This window comes from Lissotriton helveticus, chromosome 2_2 (assembly GCF_964261635.1).
Source record: "Lissotriton helveticus chromosome 2_2, aLisHel1.1, whole genome shotgun sequence".
Lineage (NCBI taxonomy): Eukaryota > Metazoa > Chordata > Amphibia > Caudata > Salamandridae > Lissotriton > Lissotriton helveticus.
The window spans coordinates 348127570-348153261 of NC_136060.1; the positions used below are offsets into that span (position 1 = coordinate 348127570).

Sequence of the window (25692 nt, forward strand, 5' to 3'; positions counted from 1 at the left end):
GTAACATTGGCCTACGCCTAATTGGCACCTTTAATTTACCTATAAGTCCCTAATTAATGGAGCTGCCAGTACCCAGGGCCTGTAAATTAAATGCTACTTATGAGCAGTAGTACTCATTATACCACCCATTAAAGTAGCATGGTCAGACATGTCTCAAGCCAGCCACTGCAGCCTTCAGTGAAGTTTTAAACTGCCATTTTGATCTGACAAAAACATTTGCAGATTTGTAATGCATATAGGACACCCCTAATATAGTCCCTAGCCACCTCTAGGTCAGGATGCATTGTATCTAAAATGTAGGGTATGTAGGTTTAAGTTTGACATTTCCTGGCAGTGAAAAATTCCTAAAGTCGTGTTCCACTTTTGCAATGCTATCTCTCCCACAGATTAATACTGTGTTGCCTTAATACATGAAATACGTGCTAATTTCAGATTGGGTAGATAGAGGTATGCTGTTTACAATTAAATTAACAGTAATCTAAAAAAAAGTTTTAACAGTCAAGTTGGATTCTAAGTTACAATATTGAAAATTCCACTTTTAGAAAATTGTTTCCTTGCCCATACCAACGGTGCCTTTCTGCCAGTTTCCTAGGTCACATGACCTGTGAATGTATATTGCTTCCAGACATGGGAAAAAGAAGGCATATGTGTGAGGGGAGAGGGCCTCCCTGACAGGATACCTGGGGATGAGCTGTACCCTCCCCTGATTACATTTCAAAGGCCCCTGCCTGGCCTGCAGCACACCAGCAAATACATGTAAGAACCTGACACCAGGTCTTCCTTTACCTTTGTCACCCTAAACAACTTGGGCACAATGCCAGGGGAAGAACTGACCAGAATCAGTTTTGGGGATAGGTCGGGGAATTCCCCCACACAAATGCTGGCACCAGGTATTCAGGAGAGACAAAAAGTGGAAAACACTCCTGTATCTGTGGAAGATTCAGAAGAAGGCAGCCCTGTTGTCTGAGGAAGAGAGACTGCTCTGCTCACTGAAGAAGCATTAGACCTGCTTGCATTGAATCAAAGGTACCCAGGGAGACTCCAAGGGTCAGTTGGCTGGCCTTCTGTGTGAGATACAAGGACACAGTAAGCTTCCAGAGCCCTCCATGCAATGGTCTAACTGACCAGCACCAACTGGACCTGCTGCGGGCCTCTGCTGGAGTGAGTACTGAAACTCAAGAGGTGCCCATCCAGTCCTGGGGGCACCTTTGCTGGCATCCGGGAGAACTTCTCCTGAACAGCAGATGAAGTTACCGAGGTTTTGAGCTCCTCGTCACAGCAAAGTGACCTTTTCCCACCAAGAACCAACCACCCACGACAAACTCCAGCAAGACCTACTTTTTAACAGTGAGTGTCCGCGGCGACCAGAAACATGAATTGTGTACTTCACACTGGCAGCAACAGTGCACAGCAATCAAGCAGCGCGAAGCTCCAGCGGCGACTGGCACTTCGCGCTGCTGCAATAACATTCATTGACACTCAAACTGCTCCTCTTGCCGAAAGCCTCCTTCTAGCAGCCCGCCAATGCAAACAACACCCTTCCTGCTGGAATTGAGATGGTAACTCTTCAGCATGACTAACCTGGTCGTAGGTAGCCGACTCTTGCCCTGTCGTGGTTGGCTTGACTTCTCACTTTTCCCCAGTCTAGCACAACCCGACAGCTACTAGTGATGCTTTTTTCTTGAATCCATTTTCACCTAAAAGTTTAAAATGTAATATCTCCAGTTCTAGTGATTGAATTAATGTAATTCTGGTATCATTGTATTCATTAAAATGTACCCTATGTTCCTAAATTGATTTTTTTTTTTTTGCATTTTCACTTTATAACTGTTTATATGCTGCATAAATCCTTCACACATTGCTTCTAAGTTAAGCCTGTCTGCTTTGTGCCATTCTACCAGGAGGTTAAGCACAGGTTAATTTAGTGACTTTTGTGGTTAACTCTGACAATGATTGTGCTTATTATTTGAGTGGGTCAACATTCTCAGCTAATAACCAGACAGTAGATCATGCTAGTTGACAGCACTCCATTTCTGTCATATTCAAAATGTCTGTTAACATACACCGCACTAAGCCAAAGGAAAGTTTGAAATTATTCTTAGAAAAATGTATCTGATGATCTGAGTTTTGTCAGCAATTGAGTAGTTTGGTGGCTGAGTTGATTTCTGAGAGGTGTCATATTAAAGGTAAAAATAGTGTACCCAGTGCATAGGGTAAAGCAGGACTTTTAAAAGGATAAAACCTTTTCCTGATGCCACTGAGCAAAAAGAAGTTAAACCTTTTGGGATTGCCTCTCCAATGTTTTGTAACAGTGTCGGCCAGGTCCTGTAGAGATGTTCTATCAAGTAGAATGCCTCCCCACAGTACTTTCCATGACAGGAATCTTTGTGGTCTTTCTGTTACTACATTTGTCAGACTTCCCCCACTTTCGGAATTCCACTCTATGCTGGGTAATACATCCCTTCTGGTGCTCATGCACAATGCCTTGCCTAATCTAATGTACACACATCATGTCATTGAATATGTGGTGGTCCTACTATGGTCCAGCATCCGTATTTCAACTCCCAAAGCAGCCCCTGGACAGCTGCCATGACACTTTATTGGTGGCATGCACACTTCAAAGGCAATGAACGATCACACATGTAAGTACAACATTTTTATAAAACAGCAATTCATACATGCAATAATGATAAGGAAACAGGGCAAGAGAGTGGCGCCAATGCATTCACCAGGCAAGTGATGGAACCTACATGTCTCCCAGTGTATTACAACACCTGACTTCAGAGAGGTTTACATCGTTGTCTAACTGGCTACACATTCTGGTTAAACCATATAGGCCAGAAATGCCATCTTGTAACCATCTTACCCACAACTTTATTAATGGCTCCCTAATTATTTTATAATCCTATTTGATTGATCACGTGCATCCTTTACAAGAACACTCAATGCGTTCATGCTAGAATCTCTTCACTTTAGATACATAATAACACCAAACCTGTTGTTTGATTGTTTGTATGTAAAACAGTTGGCAAAATAGTATAAACCATCTTGAACACCTTAAACGGATTCCCAAACCATTGACGATCAGAACTGACAATGCATTCTGAAAAAACTATTTTGATAGTGTTTTGTATGTGAAGAAATAGAATATGTGATGTGAGAGATTCATCTTGCATGCTGGTGAAGGTGAGCGGCCAAGATTTATACATGCTATGATGTACCCCCTTCAAACGCATGATCAACAACGCCCCACAGAGACAAACCAAAACACGTCTATGGGGATGCTTTCCCAGAGTACAGTGGAATGACACAGTCTCTACTTCATTACAAAATCAATGCAAACTGATTATCATAAGCCTGTAAATCCTGAAAGCTGCTACAGACGAAGTAAACAAGTCCAGATGCAAATACTATGGGCCTGATTGCGATTTTGGCGGTCTGACCACCCGAACCGCGCATTCATGACAGCCAGAAGACCATAGTGCTGGTGGTCTTCCGACCGTTGTATTACGAGTTTGCCATGGGGCTTGCGGTGTGGCTGCGGACATATTGCGGCAGTAGTGATTAGTTTTCCATATGGATCAATGCCTGTGTGAACATGTTGACTGCATATGTGTCGAATACACACATAATGCATGATACATGTGGAAAAATACCACCTACCCATTGCCGGAGTCTGGCCCATATGTGGGCAGTCCAGGCAATGGGTATATGGTACAAAAAGGACTCACATTGTACATCACCGCAAAAGGGCCTGAATTGTCAGGGTGGTGATGCTGCTGTGAAGGTGGGATCTGAAGAAAGGGATCCACGTTGAACTCTTACCAAAATAACAGGAAAGGGGTGAGTACGTACCCCAAATCCTTCGTTTCTGACAACTTGAAGCTGGCGGTCCCACTGCTGTGGTCAGCTTGTCGGGAAGCCAACTCGTAGTACAGACGGCGGTGAAACTCCTCTATACTGCCCTATGGCAGCTGCTTTTCCCCAATCCCAGGGGTCTGCAGTGTGCTGGTAGTGTAGGTGATTCAGCCGCGATCTCTGCAATAGCAATCCGCCCATTCGACTATGACCCCAAGTATGGGGGTGGAAGGACCTCTAAAATTGTTATCAGGCCCAATGTCCCCTACACCGTAATAGCTACCATCTACTCCTCTTGTCTATTAATAACTTGAACTCAATACATGACTAGCTGAAAAAGCAGTTGTCTGCCTGCACTCCCTTGTCTAGTTACCACTATCAGTGCTAATACACACAGTGCATACATACACTTATTTTCTAACCTAAGGTTGAACTTAATGTCCAACAAGTCACCTTGAATTGTGTTTGGCAAACTACAATTCTACCAAAATAAGTGATGAAACAAAAAACCAACACACAGTTATATATTTAGCTGAACACTGTTTTTGTAGTGCTTTTAGTGTGAAGCAACTGGTTCATTGGAGCTCACTGGTTGGAGATTCTGGGTTCTTAATACTTGGTTTGTGTGCAGTTAGTTGTTTGTTTTCCAATAAATCCTTCCCTGTTGTTTGGAAGTCGTTCTGTTTGTTCAAAGTATTATTACACTTTCTTTGCTCAAAGCTATTCAGCTGCAAACATTTGCTGCTTGAACATGGCGGCAAGCTGAGCTGGATTTATGTTGGCTGAGCCCTCTTTGGCATGAATGTTGTCAGGCGGAATGAATGCAGATTCTCATTACATAAGTCATTCTGTGATAAGCGGCAACCTTTCCGTGATTCATGGGCTGTCTCTGCAGCGGGCACGGGCAGGTTCTCATATTTGTATATAATGAGGCATGAAAAATGTCAATATTGAATGCTGTTTTCATTCGTTAAATATGTGGCAGTGGGGCACGACTGACAATCTTCTATTAGCTCAGTGGAGTATTTTTCCAGAAGTCTTTCAGGATAGAGAATGTGTGAATATAATGTGTGGGCTGGGCAGGTGGGAGGAAACAGGGCTTTTAGCTCCATGAAGAAGTTTCCTGATAATTTTTTCCAATGAAATATTTGATCTCTAGTGGTAGAGTACCTTGTTCCACGTAGGAATTGCAGGGAAAGTCACAGATTCAAAGATGGTCATACAGCTCAGTACTCTAGCCCTTTTTGATCACGTCAGTCAATGTTATTATAGATTGTTTTTAAAACCATTTTATGATTTTGATATACATATGGCCGTATATATGATCGAGATATTGTGTTTCTAATGTGGGCAGCGTGTATGTTCGCCCATAGGTTTTGAATCCACAAATAGCTTGCAGGAGTTATATTAACTATACTTTAAATTTCGTCCGTTTTTTTTAGGATGAAAGTATGCATCTTATAAAATATTTTAAGTTGGAGCTACGCTCTATTATGTTTTGCTCTGCCATTTCATTTACTTTTGCCTATTTTCTGTAACACATCTTCATTTTCTGTTTTATCTTTACACACATTCTAAGTATCCCTTCTGCCCATTTATTTCGTACTTACAATCTCATTCAATGTGTATCATTGAACTTCTGTCTCCACGCCTCAATTACAATCCCTTCTCTAATAAAATAAAATAAAGTACAGGACTAGGAAATAAATATTCTGATAAAGTCATTTTAGAGTTTAAAGAGCTTTATTGAAGCAATTAGAAACGAGGTACAACATTATAACAATAGTTATATAATAATCGCAGGGAGACCCTTAGAGAAGAAATGCATAGTGGGGCGAGAGCAACTTGAAATAACCATGAATAATAAACAAAGAGTCCAAAAAAGAAGCGATAATGAAGAATTGAACCGCAAACCAAAATAGCATTTTACATTTTTGTTTGATAAAGTCATCTTGTAGGCATGGTGTGAAGGGATATTTAAATTAAGAGGTCCGGTGTTAGAAATGGGGTTTCTGGTTGGCTTCGGTAAGCACCCAAGCCAGGCATAAGCCACCCTTCCTTCTAGTCAGAGTAAGGGGATTACATGCGGGTTTCAGTTTTGAATCAGTTTGAAGCTTAACTGAAGGAGGCTGTATGAGATGGATCACACATTAGGATTACATGTCTTCCATGGTTGTGAGGTATTATTGACAACTGCTAATAGTTCTTACCAAGTGAAGGCCTGACCTCTTATATCATAAGAAAATATGCTAGAAGCCAAATCTTCAAATATGCAAATTTGAGTAACCTGCGAGAGCCTTATTTGTATACATAGTGGGAAGCATGTCATATTCCCAGTCATACTTTTCTTTAGTTTCCATTAGGTCTTCTGCTTTAAATAAATGACATGCTCTAGCGATTTAAAACAGAGATTTGGGTTTTGTGAACTGGTTTGTTTTATTTATTTACTTATTATTCATAGAGAGCATGACCACCACACATGGCACCATGTGTTGAGAAGTGAGCCTACTGCCTGTTAAAGAAAATGGATTAAGAAAACAAATAGGTTTTGAGCCTTATACAGAAACACAGGTGATTTGAGTGCTTATGTGGGTTGTATGACAGAACCATGCACGGTTAAACCACGTGTGCCTTAACGCATGTGCTCAGGACAACAAATGCGCCTTAACCATGCATTTCTTTACCACGCAAGTCTTTACAATGACTTGCCTTAGGGAAAGCTCTGGACTTTGGAACAGTATAATTTACTATTCCAACTCCAGTTTGCGCAACAGTTAGGGAAGCATTGAACTTTAAAGTACAACGCCACTTCACCTACGGCATGTCATAGTAAGGACATGCGTGGTAAAGGAATGCTTGGTTAAGGCGCAATTGTCGTTCCAATCACGTTGCAAAGACAATGAGTGGGTCAGCCGTCTTTGTGATTGCTGTTTCCCGCTTAGAGCGAGAGTGGGCAAATTTTCAATATTTGGGATGTGACTTTTTTTTTGATAATCAACTTTATTGAGTATATGAAAAACAAAGAGGAATTCATTAGTTGCAGCTCAGAGATCAACATATACATTGGAAGTAGATCAATAAGACATGGAGGCCTGTGCAGTCCAATCCAGCCCAGCATCCCATCTTGCATTACATTAACGGTGGAGCATATAGGATTAGACATAATAAGAATTATGGCAGGATCATGTTGAACCATTTCCCCCATATTTTTTGGAACAATTCTGGGGAGCCTCGTGATTCGAACAGGGCCTCCTCCTGGGTGCCACACCAGTCCACCCCCCTCCTCCACCCCCCACAGTAGGAGCAGTGGCACGCGACCAGTACTTTGCTATGTCCCTTTTGGCCACAGCCACCACTGTCCCCAGTAGGCGCTTGTTCATCCTGGAACCATCCAGGCCGTCGAAGATCCCCTGCAGCATCCGCAATGGGTCGTGAGGAACCTCCCACCCCAGGGCCCGCGTGAGCTCTCGCTCCACCCCCCTCCAGAATCTCTCCAGCACCGGGCAGAACCAGACCATATGGTAAAAATCAGCAGGGGATGAGCCACTTCTCGGGAAGTCTAGGGAGGGTCGCAAACGGGCGCGGAAGAGTCTCTCAGGGGTAAGGTAAACCGCATGTAGGTAGTATATCTGCCACTAGGCGTAGCCTGGAAGATGTGGTTAGGGTTCTAGGTGCCATGAGGGCATCTCTCCAATCAGCCTCTTCTAGAGGGCCCACCCACTCCTCCCACCGGGCGCGCAGCTTATCTAGGGATGCAGGGCAATTATTCACTAGGGAGCGGTTGATTCGGGATACTCCACCTCTACCCAGATTCCCCATCATCACCTGGGCTTCTAACGGACTGAACTCTGGGAGGGAAATCGGTGAGGGGAGATGCGCGTGGATGGCATGGCGCAGCTGCAGATATCGAAAGTGCTGGGTGTGAGGGAGGGCGTGACGCTGCTGCAGATTTGCAAAGCCACGGATATGATCCCCCACCCAGACATCTCCAAGGACCGAGATGCCAATTAGATCCCAATGGCTGAATCTATTCAAGGACGAAACCTCCTGAAGTCAGGTGCCATGCCAGAGTGGCTGTCGAGTGAGTTTACGGTCCCACCCCACGTGGTGTAGGGCAGCGCGCCAGGCCAGGAGGCCCGATCTAGTGATTGGGGCCATGGTCTGTGGCACTGGGCATCCGTATAGGTATGCCTGGATCCGCGGAAAATCCGTAGTCTCGTGCTCCATGCGGTATGCTGAGTCGGACCAGCCGCCCACATACCAGTCATGGATGACTATCAGTTTGGTGGCAAGGTAGTGGAGGTAGAGGTGGGTCACTCCTAGGCCCCCATCAAAGGGGGGAATGCGGGTATGCGCCAAGGACATCCGCGGCCGCGCGCTTCCCCAAAGGTACCGGGTGAGGGTCCCATCAAGTTCACGGAACAAAGTGCGGGGGAGGGGGATGGAGATGTTTTGTAGAATGTAGAGGAAGCGGGGTAGGACCATCATTTTAAAAAGGGCTCTTCATCCTAAGGGGTTGAGGGGGAGGGGATGCCATTTCTTGAGATCCGCCTTAGTCCGTGACACCAGGGGCGCGATGTTCAAAGCCCACTCGAGTTCCGGCAGGAAGGCCACCCATATCCCAAGGTATTTAACTAAGTGGTGTCTGAGGGGAATAGAAGACTGCCAGTCATAGCACTCCCTGGATGGATGGAGCGGGACCAGTGTTGATTTGGCCGCGTTGAGCCGGAGTCCGGACACCCCTTCGAAGTCCGTGAGGATTCGCAAACACCTGGGGCCCGAACCCGCTGGATCTGCCAGGTACAGGAGCACATCATCAGCGTAGAGAGCTATTTTGTCTACGTGGCTCTCGTTCCAGGCCCATCCCTGGATGAGGGGGTCTTGCCAGATGAGCGTCGCCAGGGGCTCCATCACTAGCGCGAATAGGAGTGGGGAGAGGGGGCACCCCTGGCGCGTGCCTCTGCAGATCGGAAAGGCCTCGGAGAGCGTCCCATTGACTAGCACCCGGGCTCTAGGGTTGGCATAGAGGACCTTGATGAGACGGCGGAACAACGGGCCAAAGCCCATCGCCTCCAGCACATCCTGTAGGTAATCCCAACCCACCATGTCAAAGGCCTTTTCGAAGTCGAGAAAGAGGAGGGCCAAGTATGGGGACAGGCGGGCACGGTGGGCCAGGGCTAGGTGTAGACGGCGGATACAGTGACGAGTGCCCCTGGCGGGCATGAATCCATATTGGTCGGGGTGGACCAGATCTTGCAGTAGGGGCTTAAGCCTCTGGGCCAGTATCGTGGCGAAAATTTTTATCTCGGTGTTGATAAGGGAAAATGGGCGGTAACTTGCGCAGCTCAAGGAGGGCGGTTGGGTCTTAGGGATGACCACTATCGTGGCCAGGTCCGACTCAGGGGGGAAGGAGCCAATCTCCGCCACATCCCGGAATAGGGCCAAAAGTTGGGGCGCCAGGAGATCCCGGAAGGCAGCATAATATTCCTGTGGGTATCTGTCCGGGCCCGGCGTCTTGCCAGGTTGGAGAAGGGGGATGGCCTCCAGAACCTCTTACAAGGTAATGGGGCGTTCCAGGATCTCCGCGGACTCAGGAGTGAGAGAGGGGAGCCGGGCAGCCGCCCCATCCAGCAGGGTGGCCACGGGGGCGTATGGTGGTCGCGTCGCGTATAGTCGCGCATAGAAACTTGCAAAGGTTTTGGCTATGGCCGTGGAGGTCACCTGGAGGGTACCGTCCTGCCCGCGGACCTCTGGAATAATGCGGTGGACTTTACGGTAAGAGACCAGGTTATGGAGGAGTTTGCCATTTTTGTCCCCCCAACCATACACCCTCGCCACCGATGATCGCCAAAGCATTTGGGCCGAGTCCAATAAGATCTTCCGGATTTCGTCCTGAGTCAGCGCCAGCTGCCGGGTGGGGTCCACTCGCTCACCAGAGGTTTGCTCTGCCTCCATTCGCACTGCTCGGGACTCCAACTCCACAAGCCGGGCTAGTTGGTCCGCCCGCTTGGCATGCACAAGCCCCCTTGCTACCCCGCGTTACACAGCCTTGCCAGCCTCCCATAGGGTCTCGGGCGAGGGAACTGAACCTTCATTGGCAGAGAAGTAGTGGCTTATCTTCAGTCTCAGCGTGTCCGCCAGAGTAGGGTCCTGTAGGAACCAAGCGTTGAAACGCCAGATCGTCTGCGGCCCCGTCGGGGGGGGAGCCAAGACGGAGGGAAACTGGGGAATGGTCGGACAGTCCCCTGGGAAGGATAAGCACTCCAGAGACCAAGTGGCAATCAGTGGCCGGAAGCAGGAGAAGGTCGATGCGGGAGTGGGTATGGTGGGGGGCCAATGTGTGGGTGAACTGTGCCCCGCGGGGGTTCCAGACCCGCCAAACGTCGCAGAGCCTTAGAGCCGAGGCCCAGCCCAACAGAGCGGCAGCGAAGGAGATCCGGGCCGCGGATAGAGTCCCGGTCGTGTCCCGCTGAGGTTGCATGACGGCGTTGAAGTCACCGCCCACCACCGTGAGGCCGTGCGGAAGGGAGGAGAGAACCCATTTAAGGCACCGAAGCGTCGGGGGCAAGAGGGCAGGCGGGATGTAAAGATTCAGGACATTTAGGGGGCAACCCTCCATCATGCCCGTTATTGCCATGTATCGCCCCTGAGGGTCGGTGTATGCTTTGGTCAGGGTAAAGGGAAGGCCCCTTCTGAGCAAGATTGCCACCCCTCGGGACCCGCGTGTAAACCCAGAGTTCCAGACCATCGCAAAGCCATGGCGGGCCAAGAAGTTGCATTGTGTGCCTAATAGGTGGGTCTCCTGGAGAAGAAGGATATCCGCCGCGTGGCCACCCGGAGGATGGCCGCTCGCTTAATACAGTCCAGGAGACCATTGACATTCCAGGAGAGATCTAATTAACGTGTACGCCATCAGAGAAGGAGGAGATGTACGAGGGCGCCGGGGAGCATACCCAGGAAGAAATGGCCAGCAGCGCCGCGCGGAGCCAAGGAGAGCCAAGCAAGGACATTTAGTGGAGCGGGAGCGCTGGAGACCCAAGCAGGGAGCAGGAGGGGGAGGGGAGCAACCGCCAGCAGCCACCCCCGTGGCGGCCCATAGGCGGCCGAAAATAACAAAGCATTGGGAAACAGGAGCTGTGCACCAGGCTTGGGCCCAACACCATGTTACGTCAAGAAGAAGAGCTGCAACCAGCCACCCGAAGGTAGCACCAACAGTGGCCGAGGAGCGGCCGAACAGAGCTAGACTAAGAAGCGGCCCGCAGGCGGCTAAAAACAACAAACCAATGGGAGTCAACGGACTCCTCTCCCCCTCGTACCCCCCAATCCCCCCACCCTAATTCTGAGTTCAGGGATACCAGACTTTAATTTTTTATCTTGCTCCTTTGGGAAGATATGCAGGTAAACATTATACACAACATTCCCCATTATAGCCTATGGGCAAGATAGCCCTCTCAATAGTGAAAAACTAAATTGGCAGTATTTCACTATCAGGGCATGTCACCTACATCAGTACATGCCCTACTTTTCACATACACTGCACCCTGCCCAGGGGGGTACCTTGGGCCATCCATAGGAGTGTCCAATGTGTACAGAAAGGAGAAGGGTTAGGCCTGGCCAGTGGGGACACTGGTCAGGTCAGCATGGCAGTTAGCAACTGCCCACAGGCACTGCGGTGGGAGGCCTGAGACACCATTTTATGGTTACTCATGTAGGTGGCACAATCAGTGCTGCAGGCCCACTAGTAGCATTTGAATCACATGCCCTGGCACACCCAGTGCACTTTACTAGGGACTTTCGGGTAAAACAAATATGGCAATAATGGATAACCAATCACAATAACAATTTATACAGAGATCATATGCACTTTAGCACTGATCAGCAGTGGTAAAATGCCTAGAGTCCTATTGCCAACAACCACAGGTCGGGAAAAACAAGGGAGGAAGAAGCAAAATGTTGGCGATAACCCTGCAAAAACAACCATTTCCAACAGATACCAATTCCTCTGAGGTGTCAGTAAAAAATGAATGTTTTGCAGCTGTAATTTAGTTGCTAAACATTCATACATACCATTGTGAATCGGTATTGGGAGGGGATGTCCTAAACAATTTGTGTACATATACTGTTTTGCTAAGCCAAATTGTGATTTGATAATGTGTTATCAAATTGTAATTTGGCTGTACATTTAAAAAATCATTTATGCAGTTGCAAATGGCCTGATTCTGCAAATTGTCTGTTTGCGACTTCAAAAAAGGTTTTGTACATATGGCCATAAGTCATGTCAGTTGGATGTAGATCGAACTCCTAACAGAAAAGCCAACAGAACCACTTTCCATCTACTTCAAAAGTCTTGTTTGTGGCAACAGAGAGAGAAGCATAGATCACTCCTCAGGCCATACCAAATAAGGTTCCCTAGATGATTCAGGGCTCGTCCATAGGCAAGACCTGGGAATGTTCACCTGAAATACCATATAAGATCATGTATTTGTCTGACATGGCTAAACAACTCTTTAGTGTCATCATAGATGAGGGCAGTCACAGTTGAATAACTGCTCTGAGCATGGACAGCTATCCACAAATAAATTATTGACAATATATATGAATTATTTGGTCTTTACCTTTCTCTCATCAGTTTTGTGCTTACCATACCGATTTTATTAATAGTCCCCAAATTATTTAACTATAATTATACAGCAGAAAATATGGCAATAGATGGCAGCAAAGAAAATATTTGGGGCAAAGTACACAAACAGGATGTTGGTGGCCATCCCATATATTGACAACATTTTAGCATGTTTTGGATTTTCATGTCATACTTAGCAGCTAGTGGTGCTCAAAAATGTTTTATATAAAATACTATGCATGCTCAATTTATTGATTTATTGTGTGTATGGTTAAGTACTGTCACATAAAGTGTGGGAAAATTAAATGTATTCCTCTATTAAAACTGAAAATATTTGAGCTTAACACCTGTTCTGTCTGTGTAGAATTCCAAATCTTTGGCATAAGAGAACAGATTTAACTCCGGTTGTTATAATTCTGACACTTCACAGATGGTGCTACATCTGAGGTTATGCAGATTGGTGCTAATAAACTGAGCTGTAATTCTTAAATGCGGCAACAATAGATTACAAGCAGATGCTACTGTTGGTTCAGTAATAAAAATGTGGACAGTTATGTCTTCTTCATGACTGCTGAATTATAGCGAAGTTTAGAGTAGCATGCATCATTAATCTTGTTGGCATTCTCAAATGTGGTATTAGTAATAGTAAATATTTGTAGTCCTCTTGAATTAGAACAGGAAGGAATTGATCTAGTAAACTCCATTAATATAAGGTTGTTGAACTGATAAATTAGGGCCTATATTTGCACATTTCTACAACAGCTGTTTTCATGTGTTTTTTCCTGTTTTAATATATAACATTTGGACTCTGGAGAGCTTTGCCATTGTGAGGGCTACCAGGGTATGCAGCATGGAGTTATTTGATAAGTAGCAAAATTGCAAGTTATGTACACATTTTCTGCCAATAACATTTTCATCCATTTGATCAAGAAACAATATTTTTTGTGAATTCTGCAAATTATGCAGTTATGTGACAGATTATGGGGCAAATACAGTAGATTCTTAATTATGCGGTAAACACTGTAGCCACAGATTGAAATCAATCCACTTGCCCTCTCCGATTTCCATTACTTAACAAAAAATGAATTCATTAAAGATAACTAAAGCCTAAACATTTGTATTCCAATCAGTAGCCATTGCTAGCAGGACCTAAAAGCAAACAGCTTTTTTCAAGCTAATTACACCACAATGAACATGTAAAATAAAAAGTACGTAATGTGTAATATGTAATATGGTCCTAATTTGCCATTTTAGGGATCTGCTGACATTTACAAACCACTCAGACTTCGGCCTTGTGGTGTATGACCCCTCTCAATGGGAATGTTGCACCATGCCTTTGGCCAATCGCACCAGCTGGTTGGGTGCAGGGTCTGGACATACGCTGCTCCAGAATGTCTGGATAGAATTGGACACCCATGTTATGTAATAAAACTCTTCCCCGTCTCCACCATATTTAAGGCAGTTCTGATGTACATTAGCAAAACAGCTGGTGTATTTTGGCAGGTTTGAGGTATGTACGATGCATGTACTTATATTACAGCAATTTACGACGTGCCTTCCGGGACACCTTAGATGGATGATGGAGAATTGTGAACCAGTCTCCATCAAAGAGCTCCTCCTCAAGATCCACTTGGCTCCAAGAGTTGATGAGTATGTTGTCTGCCCCCCTCTGATGAGTACATGTTTGTAATTCTAGGAAGATTAGTACTCCTTGTTAATAGTATGAGTAAGGTGTCATCTGCCTTTAGCTGTTCTGCAGATGTACCCCACGTGGTGCATACTTTGACATTTGAAGTACATGTCCAACTTAATTGTGTATCACAATAAATCATGGGAGTGCTCCTGAAAATCTGTGCTAGTCAGAGAATTCAAAGAGTACTTTACTTTTGGAAAATGTTCATAATTATATAACTCTCAAAGGCAATGTTGGATCATATTACACAGTTACCTGTTATGTATCCTTTATGTCTAATAAATGTCTCTGTGCATATATATGTGTGTATATATATATATGTACATATATATAAAGGTTTTTTTAACAAAGGATGCAGCACTCCAAATGGTTTTAGCTTATGTTATTGATAAGCTCTCCCCCACCAACGCGTTTCAGCCTCAACAGGCTTTTTTCACGGTTAGTAAGTCCTTCTTTACTTTCCACTTATATACCCACATCTGCCTTTAAGTGGCATTGTGGGATATGTAGTATCTCACAGATTCAAACAACTTTACATTTTTTACAGAAAGACAATTGCGCCTTTTGTCATTATTATACACGTTCATCCTTATGTTACTCATTTATTTTGTTAATTTCTGGTTTAGTACCCAGCGGCATTACATACATGTATGAGGCTATTGTTAAGGTATCGTACTTCTGGGTGTAGTACCCTCTTTCTCGATGTATATTTTATAACAACATTAGATTTCAACAGAATTCTTGAGGACTGTCCAAAATGAAAGAAAATGTATTCCAAATGAACATAAAGTTCTTCGTCATTATTAATATCGCCAGGGTACTTTGTCCTGAATTTTATAATCAGACGTGATTCAATTTGACGTAGCTTTCGGACATGATTCCCACCTCGATCTCCTTGTGGTATCATCTTTATTCCATAGAAACACATCGCTCTCCAGTCTCCCTTTTGACATGTGCTCATGTGTTTAGCTGTTGCATATGTCAGATTGGGATTTTTCACTGCTCGTATATGTTCGAGGATTCGTTTTTTCAACATGCACGTTGTGCTTCCGATATATTTCATACCACATTTGCACTCTATCATGTATATGACAAACTTCGATGTGCACGTTATATTTTCTTCAATTGTCATTGATTTGCCATCTGGTTCTTGAATGCTTGTCATACTTTTGACTATTTTACAGGCTTTACACGATCTGCATGGTTTGAATCCTTTTCTTTGATTAGTAAGCCAATCTGTTTTTGTTTCACTTGAAAGTGGCTTTTTACTAACATATCTCTAAGGGAGACATTTTTTCGGTACGTCACAGTTGGTTTGTTCCCTACTAGTTCCCCCGATATCAGGATCCCCTGATATCCTGTTCCTTATCTGGAATGGAACTGATTGTGAATTTCGTAACTACTTCTCAAAATTAAATCAGAATGAAGTCGGTCTGCAATTTACTTGTACTACAAACAAAAAAACAAATTGACTTTCTGGACACAAAGATCTTTATAGAAAATGGTAAGATCGAATCAACAATCTTCAGAAAGAAGACTGCAACGAACAGTGTTCTCCACGGAACCAGCTTCCACCCCAAGCCACTGGTAAACAGCATCCCCTATGGGGAATTCACAAGAATGAAAAGGAATTGCTCAAAGGAAACAGATGCCGAAGAAAAAAATCAGGAAAGCATGGAGAGGTTCAAATCAAGAGGTTATAATGAACGGATACTCAACAAATGTAAAAAAAGAATTGACCAGAAAACCAGAGCGGAAATTCTAATGGAAAAACCTAAAGTCATATCAGACAAGGATCCACCTCGGTTCATAACTACGTACCGCAAGGAGAGTGGAAGCATCGTGAACAAAATGAAAAAATACTGGCACTTGATCTCAGGGGATCCTGATATCGGGGAACTAGTGCAACTTTTTAAATACTCTGCACTCTGCCCTTAGGCTATTCATAGCATACCCCAGGGGTGACCTATGTGTATTTAAAAGGGAGGTTATGGCTTGCAAAAAGTTTATTTTGCTAGATAAAAATTGCAGTTTAAAACTGCACACACAGGCTGCAATGATAGGCCTGGGACCGGTTTACAGGGCTATTTAGTTGGGTGTCACAATCAGTGCAGCAGGCCCACTATTAGCATTCCCAGATACATGTACTACCAATTTACTAGGGACTTACAAGTACATTAAAAGTGCCAATTGAGTGTAAGCCAATGTTACCATGTTTAAAGGAGAAAGCACCAGCACTTTAACAGTGGTTAGAAGAGGCAAAGTGTGCAGAGTACTAAAGCCAGAAAAAACAAAGACTGCAAAAACAGGAGGCTTAAAGGCAAAAAAGATTAGAGAAAACCATGTCAAGGATGTGAGGTCCAACAGAACCTGTCTTACTTCGATAGTAGAAATTAATATAATTGCCTAACATTGCCCGTCCACATAAATGCAAAAGAATAATCTTACTGATCCTCTATTCTGTAAATTGTCAAACTGTCAATTGTATTCAAATGTGATATGAATAAATGATTGAGGGGTTTTCTAAAGTGCACAGCAACTCAACTGAGTGTACCAGTGCTAAATCTAGCGGAAAGACCGAATAACAAAACTTAATCAAGAAAGTCTCTAATAAACAGAGGAGAATAACCAAGTTTTCAGCTTCTATGGAAGACTACCTCCAAAGGAAGGGACTGAATGTCTAAAGGGAGCTGGTTCCAGGCTTTAGCAGCTTAATTCGAGGCACCAGAGCTACCACTTATGATCACCAGGATCTGGTAGGACAGTAAGGGAGGAATCAGTCTGCAAGATAGCCATTTGTAAAGAACAGCCAAGGAGGCAGTCGACGTCTGTCCAGGGAGTCTCAGAAAAAGGCGAGCCAATATATTTTGCACAACCTGGAGGTGATGCAGCAAAGCTTCAGACACCCCCAGGTAGAGAGTATAGGCGGAGTCCAGCCTGTAAGTGGCCAGCACATGTGCAACCATCTTTCTACAGTGTATGGGGGGTAGGTGCAAACATTTCTTGAGGGTCTTGAGCAACCTAAAGATGGTGCCGACCACAGCCGAAATCTGAGGGAGCAGAGAGAGTTAATTGTCCAGTTTGACTTCTAGATTTGTTGCTACTAAAGATGGAGGGGGGAGGTGGCAAAAAGGGAAGCCAGGCCACCTCTCACCAGTTAGCAGTGTGGGAGCCAAAAAGAAGAATTTCTGTTTTGTTTGCCTTGCATTTCAACTGACTACAATGTATCCCATCAAAGACCACCTGCATGCAGACTTTGAGTGACTACTCCACCGAAGTGGAGGCACCCTCAAAAGCTAGGAGTAACTGGGTGTCATCTGTGTATGAAATAAATTTGCATCCAAATGATTCCAGCAATGCCTCTAAAGGGGACATAAAAACACAGGGGCGTAGCCAGCCCTTTGGATGCCCGTGGCATTGAAGACCCGGGGGTGGTGCTGGTGAGATTCCTCCTTCGATTGCTGCCCCACAAGGAAGAGCGGGACGGGGGGCGCTAGCGACTGCCGCCCGAGACGGCAGGTGAAAACGGGGGCAACGCCCCCACCCCACCTTGCTACGCCACTGTAAGAACAGTGACTAAAGTATGGCTCAAAGGCGAACCCTGCGGCACACCCTATTTAACTGTTTTAACATCAGAGTTAAAAGGCACCACCCAGATTGACTTCCATCTAGAATCAAGGAATGACTTACCCCGATCCCACATGCGACCTCCAAGTTGGAGGATCGTTGTAAAAGAATCGTATGTGGGATGGTATCAAAAGCTTCTGAAAGATCGTGTAGGATCAACTCTGCATTTTTACCTTGGTTCAGAGGCCACTAGATATTTCTAAAAGCGCAGTCTCTTACTGTGGCTGGGGCAAAGCCCTGTTTGACTAGGTTATAATAGCTTCTCCCACTCTAAATAATCAAATAGTTGGGTGTTTGCGAGTTTCTCCAGCATTTTGGAGAAAGCTGGCAACAAAGAAATGGGTGTATAGTTACTAAAAATATTTTTATCTAGAGAGGACTTCTTAGGCAAAGGAACCACCTTAGCCAGCTACCAGAGGAGGACAGTGAAAGATTAAACATTCTGTTCATGACCAGATTAAACACCTACACTCCATCTCCTAACATTGTAGGAGGACAAGAGTCCAACGGAAAACCAAATTTACAATTTATAATAGCTGCTGTCGAATAGAGGAACCATCCTGGCTAAAAACTCGGCCCAGTCATTAACCTTAACTTTATTCCACACATGGAAAGACGACCGTAGGAGTCGGTTGTTGGCTGGTGTTATCAAACCTCCATCTGATTGGTGTTCAAAAGTGATCAGAGAAGGTGCTTCCATTGTGGGCTAAGCAAGACAGGACTATTAAAAAAAATAGGTCTATGATATGGCCAGTTGAATGGGTGGGAAGTATTAGAAGCTGGGACAGGTTAAGTGAGGTTCTTGTAGCAGCTAGAGAAGCCACAAGCGTATCAATGGGTTTATCTAAATGGAGGATAAAATCCACAAACAGAGTGAAATTAGCAAAATGCACTGTAAATTGAGCCAATGTTGAATCGAGCGACTTAACAAAATTACAAGTGTAGCCCGGCGGGCGATAGATCAAACCACCTGTAGGAGACAGTTTCGCCGAAACTGCAAACATGAAACCCCCAATTCTCAGCTTCCAGAAGTTCTGGTAGCTCGAAGGTGGTGCCTATTACACTTTAATATTTCTTTGTTATGATTCTATTAGGTCTGACTCCTTTTGCAGTGCTTTGTGTAATCAGACTAAATGTGTACAACATAGACCTTGGTATACCTAGAAAAACACGAAATTTTTTAAAACCTTATGCCAAGTCACTTCTTCCCTCTATTCTGATGATGTATTGATACATTTAAGTGGCATGACCATAGGCCTAAGGCTGATAACGGGGATTCTTGAAACTTTCAGTGAAGTATCATCTGAGGCAATGCAAGTGGATTTCTGACTTTCTCAACCTGGTCTTGGTATCTTTGGCCTGGATATGTTAGTGGCTGATTATGACTGATTTCAAGCTGTTTGCAAGCATGGCAGCTACTTTTGGTATGAAAGTATGGAAAGATGTCCAAACAACTTGTCAGTGATGACCTCTTTATGATTTTATTTCTTTTTAATACGTAACAATTTGTGTATTGCTAAGTAGAATGCAGATAAAGGCTTTGTATTTAGCACTGAGTATGCGTGAAGCTGCAGCAATATGAGGCAGACTCACTACAGGACAACCCTCACCCATAAGGAGACATTGAGACTAGAAAGTGATTGAAACATAGACCCATCTGTGAAAAAAACCACATTGACAGGTGAATGTCTTGCAGGTGATATACAATTAGCAGTATGTTTGACACATCTAGGAAACTTCCCAACAATAAGTTAGTTAGAGCTACAAACCCTGTTAAGCCATAGCTGAAATGGCAAATATTTCTTTCTCCAAATGCAGAGTGTTTTATAGAGAGGGGTTGTAAATGGTAGTGATCTCCGACATACTCGCTTGAAGTCCCCCTACTACTTCATCTAATTGGCCATCCTGGTGATAATGGGCTCATGTAGATATAGGTGAACCTCGCTCACGAGGACAGGTGAAAGTGGATGCATTTGGGTTCCTCCATCAATCTAACTATTAGCATCTCCTGTGCATCGTTATATGCTTCTTCACCTTCCATTTCAAGTGAGAGACCCCTCATGCTATGTTATGTAAAATGCTATGTGCGACAATCGTCAGGCAGCACGTTTTAGTATATAATGTAGGTCCTTTCACTTTTGGTTCTATGCAATCCATTCTCCCTCAATATGGCACATGTGAGCTTCATCACGGTCGAATTACTCAGATATTCACCCAATGGCTATCCTTCTCCAAGACCTCGCCTTACATGTCAGTCATATATAGCTGAATTGTGAAATTCGTACAACTCATTTTTGCTCTCTGGACAACCTGCCAACAGGTCTGTAATCATGTTCTGCACAGCTTTGATATTGAGATAGTTGTAGTTCTTCCTGGTTCCACAAATGTACTCCATAAAGGAGTGGGCAAATTCATTTGTCGGTGCCATTCGCTGGCATCAGGAAAATAAGCGACCCCCATATATGGTAATCTTTTAGTCTTGCTATTCTCTAGGTGCCCTCCGAAATGCAACGTGCACTTTGAATCTGATAGTTGGTGCATCTAGGAATCTGTTGATGGATGTTGTTAAAAGGACTATGCCTCCAGTCTCAGATGGATTGATGGTTCCCAACAGCTAGCATGTGATTGGATTGCTCATCTTTGTTTGCTACTGTCCTATTACTTGCAGGCTGAGCTTGCACATCTCATAACCTTTCGGCTCATATTTAGAAAAGAGAGTACCTCTGTGTTTAAATATTCTCTCCCATCTTCTTTCGCTAGGATTTTGGATTTTGCATTCTTTACACCTTGGCATAGAAGGCTGCCATCAAAAAATAAGAAGTTGCATTTTTTGTCGATTAACATTTTGCAACTGATTTTACCTCAAAATGATTCCCACTTTGTAGTATACAGCCTTCTCTAGTATGGGCCATGTTAGGACAATTTTGCTTGTGTGTAGAAGAACAATACTGAAAACAAGTTAAGTTAAACCATACCGCACCATAAAAGTGTGCTTGATTAGTTAGAGAATGGTAGAATCAATCAACATAGTGATTTTGAGACGATTTAGTAACTGATTACCTTATATTTCTAACAAAGATGTTGTGAAGATGAAACATGAAAACTTGACAACATATATAGGTGAACAACTTTTATGTTTTGGGCTTTGACATGTTTAGTATAGATGTCTTATATTATATAGATTCTAGATTTATGAAAATTATTTTAGCCAAATGGTTTCAAAAACATTTTACGTTGCTACTTTTGAACGAAGTAGCAGGCCATAATCACAGTTGCACATTTATGTGTATTAATCACAGACAAACATTACAGAATACTTATATATGACATATTTGAGTGATCTTATAATGCTTTTTAACATAAACTATGAGTTTTACACTAGATGAAGTATGAGTTTCATTCGACTTTTCTCTTTAGGCTGTGTCTTTTCCATAACCTGATGCAATGAACTTTGACACATTTTCAAATGTTGCTAATTTGTTCTGATCATGTCATATTCTTTCAAGAACAAACTGGACACTTTTCCTTAATTCTCTTTTGTGTGGATTTCATGAGAACATAACCTTTTGACCGTGTCCATGGACAAGAAAAATGTAAAACTTAATTTATTTCCGACAAACCTGTGAGGATGCAATGAACTGTTATTTCTCATGAACAACATGGGACAATATCCTGGAGTATCAATTTGTACCTGATAAAAGGAAGAGTGATCACATGGGATCTCTCCACCATGGACTGACAAAACCTCATGAGAACAAATATGCACTATAAAGACTATTGGATTTAGGGGGAGTGGGCACCCGTTCTCTGCGCTCTCTCTCTCTCTTGCCTGTTTTGGCTTCCTGAGGACTCTGTTGGCGATGCTCTTGAGAACTGTGGCCATTGCCATCGTTCCATCATTTCCTTCACTCTATTCTGCCTGCTGAACTATCTTATTTTTGTCATTTAGTTATGTTAATGAACTTATTTGATGGACTATTTGGGGCAGTCTGGGGAGAATCCAGAGTTGAACCTTTTGAATAAATACTCTATTTCCCTTTGCCTATACTTGTAGACTTTCCCCTAGCGTACTTTAACTTGAATCCTGTGCCTCTACTGAGAGAATTTTATTGAACCATTCTTTAATTTGGAAACCATCCTTTGCATTTGTTTTTATTTGATTGACTAAATGTTTAGATTTTTGCTGCATGCATTAGTATGTGTTAGACCTGGCATTTTTGGCAAGTGTATCCCCAGACTTTTTGCTTTTTGGCCTCCTATTTTTTTTAAACTATTTTTCATTGATTTTAGGTCTCTGGGCAATTTACTACTGCAAATCAGAGCTAAAGTGCATATGCTCTCCATGTAAATTGTATTATAATTGGTTTTCCATGATTGGCATATTTGATTTACTAGTAAGTCCCTACTACAGTGCACTGTGTGTGCCCAGGGCCTGTAAATTAAATGCTAATAGTAGGCCTGCAGCAGTGGTTGTGCCACCCGCACCAGTAGCCTTTCAAAGGTGTCTCAGATCTGCCAGTGCAGTGTTTGCATGCAGTTTTAACCGCCCGTCCCACACCGCAGCCTTGGCCCACCGACGCCAGCACCATCGACTCCAGATTGCCTACTGATGACAGCACTTTAGCAACGATGACGCCATTGCTTGCACCGTGTCCTGCCAGCACGGCAAAGAGCACCTCTCCACTTTGCACGGAAGCCCTGGTCTCACAGACACCGCTGGATGACATCACCGAGCCGCTGACGGCACCACGACCTGAGGGCACAGCACACTGCACCGCTGCACTTCGCACCACAGCTTTGATACCTGCCGGCGCTCCTGAATTCAACCTCACGGAATTCAATCTGCAACGCATGTGACTCCAAAGGCCAGATGACTCCTGCACCTACCTAGAAGTCGATGCCTGCCGACGCCACATCTTCAGATGTCATTGCAAGGTCTACTGCGCCCTGTATTTCCAAGGTACTGTTTGCGGGGCTTCCCCACACCGTGGCTGGCCCGCGACACCCTGGTCAGCCTGAACTGTTTGATTTGTTTGTTCACGATGCCATGATAGCCCCCGACGGAGCTATAAACTCCAAGGAACTGTATTTTAAGTCTATTTTTGCAATAATAATATCTTGATTACTGTATGTTGGATGTTTATCATTTTGGTCTTGTTTTACACAGGTAACTATTAGCTATTTTTCTAAAACAGGTTTGGTGCTCTTTTATACTGTTTTCACTGTCTTACTGTGCTTTATGTGCAAATGCTTTACACATTGCCTCTGAGGTAAGCCTGACTGCACATACCCAGCTACGAAGGGGGTGAGCAGGGTTATATTAGAAGTGTAATCCCCCTTACCCTGACTAGAAGGAAGGGTCCCTACTTTGACAAGGTGCATATCTCTGCCAACTAGAGACCCCATTTCTAACAGTATGCTTGACAGAATTGCTAACAATGTTACTTTCTTGTAATAATTCTGAATCTTTAATACAATCATTCATTTATTTAAATATCTGTTGAGAGTCATTTATTTGAGATTTAATGTTCTTTCTTTGAAACTGTGCTTGGGAGTTGGCTACCTATTAATGGTCCTCACTGGGTAGATCAGCAGTGGGTTATCCTAGTTTCCACCCCTTACTACGGCACAGAAAGGTCAATTGGAGGACCCATGTCTAAACTCATTCTCAGATTTCACTGGCTCACTGTGGACAAGAGAATCCACTTCAAGACTCTGTGCATTGCTCACAGAATCCTTACCTCCCAAGCACTGCTATCTCCTTATGTCCCGTGCCGTGAGTTGCACTCTGCAGACCTTCACCTGGTGTGTGTTCCCCTAGTCAGAAAAGCAAGAGCTGGAGGGTGCTCGTTCCATGCAATGGCGTCGGCCCTGTGGAACACGCCCACGGTGACCATCAGAAACATTCAGAAACATTGGGCCTTCAAAAGGCCGTGAAGGCCTGGCTCTTTCTGGCGTAGTTTACTCAGTCCTATCCCTACGCCGCGAATATGTTTCTGGAACTAGTGCTGGGATGCCCAGTTGCTGGGGCAGCCATGTGCTCTACAAATAAGGAAACATAACATAACAATACCTTTGAAGGCGCGCTTAAGGCAAGCTCGTCTGCGCTTGTCCGCGACGAGGACGCGACCAGCGCCGCCAAATATGCCCAAATTTGCCCGCAACCCTCACGATACACCCGGGATGCACTGTTTAATCTACGAGGTTCTGCACACGAAGGTAAGCTCACCTTTGAAGATACTGCGTTCCCTCTAGCTGACTTCACCCACAAGGGCTTGATTTTAGGAGGCCTACTGAACGTTAGATCTCTACCTAAGCACGCTACTGAAATCAATCTCCTTATAGAATCACACCATCTTGATGTCCTTTTCCTAAATGAGACTTGGACACAGGCCGACTGCGATATTGATCTAGCATCCGCCTGCCCTCTAAACTTCAATATCCTGCATCTCCCCAGACCCAAAGGCCGCGGTGGCGGAGTTGGCATTATCTTCCGAGCCTCCTGGCAAATAAATACCATAGACATAGACCCAGTGCCCGGGATTGAGCTCTTTGGTCTGGCCATCAATCGCCATCTAGGAGATATCTTCACGGTGATCATTTGCTACCGTCCTCCAGGGGCATTTTCCATCCCGCAACAGCAAGCACTTCTCACTACTTTTACAAACATGGCAACCTCCCATAACAAATTATTTATTTTAGGAGACTTTAATCTCTGGCCAAATGGCAGCCTAGATACAGGACTAGACAACCTCCTGTTGTCCTGTGACAGCGTGGGGCTTCACCAATTGGTTAAGCAACCCACCCACTCTGCAGGCAATCGACTAGACCTTATTTTCTCGAGTCCTGATCTAACACAAGTAGGCGACATTTTGCCTATGAGCTGGATGGACCACTCACTTATCAAATTCTACATCGCTAGCACCACAACAAGAAAGCCCAACAATAGCTTTCCATCAGAATTTACGTACCGAAACTGGAAAGCCCTAGAAAAGCTCAGCTCTACCACCAAAGTCTTCGATGTGGAAGATAGCTTTTCTTCCACCAGCTCGGTTGAAAACAACTACAGAGCTTTCAGCATGAGGATAACATCCATCACGGACTCTATTGTCCCATTAAAACATTGTAATCCTAAAGGCAGAGCACCTGCTCCCTGGTACAATTACTCCCTGAAAACTCTCAAATCAGCTTGCAAACAGGCTGAGAGGAAGTGGAGACATGGATACTGTGACAACAATAAAACCCTCTGGAAAAACAAGCTCCATGAATACAAATCTGCTATTGCAGAGAGCAAATCGGCCTACTACTGCTCCACTATAGTTAACGCAGCTAATAGTTCAAAAAGCATATTCCAGATCCTGGAGAATCTCATACACCCTGACTGCGCCAAGAAAACTATCCCCCCATCTCAGACCCTCTGTGACAATCTCGCACAGTTCTTCATGGACAAAATCAAGACCATCATTAACAACCTGGCAACCCCCCTATCGCAAAACACTCTAACTTCCCCAGGAGCTGTTTCTACCAACCTTTATCCTCCTAGTTTAGTATGCCCTCCCAGGGAAAGTCTCCTGGCCTTTCCCCAGATCCCCGAAGCAGAATTTGAGAGACTGGCACTGGGCATCACCTCCGGGTCCCCTCTTGACCCATTGCCCCCGAAAACCTGGAAAGCATGCGGGAACGAGCTATTCCACACCCTTCGGAGGATCTGTAATCAATCTCTCTGCTGTGGACTCGTTCCCAACCCCTGGAAGCAAGCTCTCATCACCCCGCTATTGAAAAAAACATCTCTGAATCCAGAGTGCCTTTCCAACTTTCGACCCATATCACTTCTGCCCTTTCCGGCGACAGTGGTGGAACGATGGGTCAGCACCTGCCTGTCAGCTCACCTTGA

The 25692-nt window shown here is 44.4% G+C and overlaps 1 protein-coding gene across 5 annotated transcripts in view; it reads left to right on the plus strand.

The window, feature by feature from the left end:
• The window catches only part of SORCS2 (sortilin related VPS10 domain containing receptor 2), a 2165153-nt gene that overhangs the window by 810879 nt on the left and 1328582 nt on the right, over positions 1–25692 (plus strand). The gene's annotated exons all lie outside the window — the stretch shown is intronic.